This window comes from Gadus chalcogrammus, chromosome 3 (assembly GCF_026213295.1).
Source record: "Gadus chalcogrammus isolate NIFS_2021 chromosome 3, NIFS_Gcha_1.0, whole genome shotgun sequence".
Taxonomy (NCBI): Eukaryota; Metazoa; Chordata; class Actinopteri; order Gadiformes; family Gadidae; genus Gadus; species Gadus chalcogrammus.
Genome location: NC_079414.1, coordinates 11,516,745 through 11,519,777, shown reverse-complemented (window position 1 = coordinate 11,519,777; position 3,033 = coordinate 11,516,745). Strand labels below are relative to the sequence as shown.

Here is a 3,033-nt window from a genome sequence, read left to right as displayed (position 1 = left end):
GTTTGTGTCTCTCTCCGTTAGATTTTTATGTTAACCCCTTGTTTGTTGCCCTTGAACGGCTGTGGTGGTTCACACTGCTTTGTGACGTGCTTTTAGGCACGCGGGAGAAACTCTGGTGCTTTAGACAATTTAATTGAACTGTTGGAAGGGTGGATTTTGATTAACTCGTAACCTAGCTTGAGCCGGTGGTAGCTTAGTTTTTTCCCGCCTTGATATTCCAAATGCGGTTGTTTTATCCGGTATGTGTGGTCAATTGTTTGCTTCCTTTGTTTTGTAGAGTGGAGAGTGATATCCCGGATTGTGTGTGACGCCCGTGTTGTTTTGTCTCCTTTGGAAAGGTATGCCTGTTATGTGTCTTTGTTTATGGTAAAATATGTAAAATGAGTGTGAGGAAAATGACAATTCTCTATTATATTTTATTTCCTTTATTAGTGTATATATTTAATATACTGTCTTTTTATTTAATTAATTTATTTGAGATCATTTTATGCTTTGTTTACATTTTTATAATTTATTCCTTACATGTATTTATTGAAAGTCACAGGATATATGTGTCTAGCGTGAGTGAGCGCTGATGCACGGAGCTGAGTGGAGAGTGATATCCCGGATTGTGTGTGACGCCCGTGTTGTTTTGTCTCCTTTGGAAAGAATAAACCTCTAGTACTCGACTCCTGTGTGTGCCTCACTGGAAGATACAAGACACAACGCAGAAAGACATCGGTTACAAATATAATACAAAGTTGAAAATAAAGGTTGATGTATTTTCATTTCATTATTGCATTGAACTACGATCATGAGTGCCCCATCTTCTTTAGAGTGTTACAATTTCTTTAAACACAATTCGTTCATAGTAAACTCATACATTAATAACACTGGATGAATTAATTGTTTTGAGGAAATGAAACAAATGGCTTCAACAAGAAAGATCATGTATTTAATCATAACATGTATTAAAAAGTGAAATACAAAACAAGCCCACACAATAACATCACTATAACAATCATTTACAATATTAACCAATACTAGTATGCACACAGGGACACAAGGCAAGATTCTAAACCTCACGAGGCATTCTGATCAGTGGACTTCTTAGGTTAACTAGGCCAGCACAGATGGTCAAGATGTTGTCCAGTTTACGTGCCATGCTGATGGGAACGGTCTGGGATAAAATCTTAAAGACCTTCAGTCTCTGGATTGCTCTTTCCACATGTATGCGGACATTGGCTACTCACCTGGTTCGTGTTATCTCCTCATTGGTCAACTGATTGCGCCTGTTGGTGAATGCAGGGATGTTCAAACTGACCTTTCTTTCATTAAGCAGGTCTCGAATGGTGAACCCACGGTCCGCCATGACCTCATCACCAGCCCTTAGATAGTCCAGAAACCCACTGTCCATGGTGATAAACTTATCGCTGCTTCTGCCAGCATATGCGACAGATATAAACATGATTAGCCCATTAGGGGCCACAGCGACAAGATATTTCACAGTGTTGCGTGATTTATACTGACTGAAAGTGTCACTCCTTGAATCTGGGTTTGTGGCTCTCTGCATGGCACTTTCGGCACAGTCAATGATGCAGGTGGTTCGAGGGTAGTTCCTCTTAAACGGTAAGGGCATGGTGGCACGAATGGTCTCTCTTGGAAGCCAGGGGATCAGGACTTTGAACTGTTCACCCATCACGCCAATCCAGTGACTAATCACAATGCCCGCTATGGATGTAGACACATTGAAACGGTGAGAAATATCTCCTAACATAAGATTTAGTTTTAGCTTCATCAAGGTCATCAGGATTTGGTCAACAACAGGAAGGGTATTGATGGCTTAGCGAAAGGCAACAACGCCGTCACCATGGTGAAAAATTTAACCATGCGCACTCCTGTATACAGCCGAGACCTAGAGTCATCAATGACTGTGGTGCTAGTCACAGTAGGATCCTCGCACTGTGTGGCCTTGTCTACTTTAACAGACTGTGTTGTTGAAAAGTATGTGTGGTCAGTCAGTGACGGATCCTCCCACTGGGTCTGGGCATCTCGGAATTTTGGTGTGGCAGGCTCGGCCTCACAGGCAGGCTGACATGTTTCGGGAGCATCTAAAAAGGGGAAGAAAACACATAAATGGAGCAAAATTAATGCAGGCATAGTAGAGTCCTCTCACTAAAAACATCACAGTTGCATAAATTGTACTACAACATTACACTCTCTCACACACACACACACACACACACACACACACACACACACACACACACACACACACACACACACACACACACACAACGTACGTACAAGCAATGATGTAACGTTAGCTCTACTGTCTATGAACATTAGCCTAGCTATGGTGAACATTGTTTGTCCCATCTTCAAAACAGCCAGGTGTTTTAGCAAAACACCGGTAGCAATGTTAGTGTATGATAACTTCTTCACAGTTAACAGTATTGTCAGTTTCATAGCTAAAGTTGCTGAACTTACCATCAGATTGAAGTCTACGCTTCTTTGGGCAGGCAGTAGTACGCCCGGTGACTCGGCTCCTCTTTGGCTGGGTAAAGCGTGTGTATCCCAACCACAACTCTGGAAAGGGATTATTCTTAGTTGGTCTCTTGTCCACAAAATGATGTGAACACACAAAAACGGTGCAGGGTGGATTTTTTAAATTCAATGCCTTCAGCCAGGCCCGTGATTCCGAGTCGGCATCAGGCTTGCGAAAAAACTCAAACAACGGAGGACATAAACATTGTCTCTTCGTGGCTGGTTTGTGGTCAAAACACTCTCTATTTAACCACTCGTTCAGGCGTTTCCTTGAGTTGGTACAGCCAACTACTGCACACGTAGTTCCCGAACCACTTTTCCTCGATACGTTGTCCATCTGTTTTCACACTGTGTCTCTGCGTCGATATCGGAGATGCCTAGCAACATAAACCTGAGCCCGCCAGAACGGAAGTGGAAAGCATACACGGGAGGAGTTAAGGAAGTAGAGTGGAAACGGGTCAAAAACTTGTCCATATCACTCACCAACCCTAGCCCCATCAACTCTAA

General features: G+C 42.7%; 1 pseudogene; it reads right to left on the bottom strand.

Moving 5' to 3' along the window:
* Positions 1-784: 784 nt before the first annotated feature.
* LOC130380033 (uncharacterized) lies at positions 785-2,030 on the bottom strand (annotated as a pseudogene).
* Between the last annotated feature and the right edge of the window lie 1,003 nt (positions 2,031-3,033).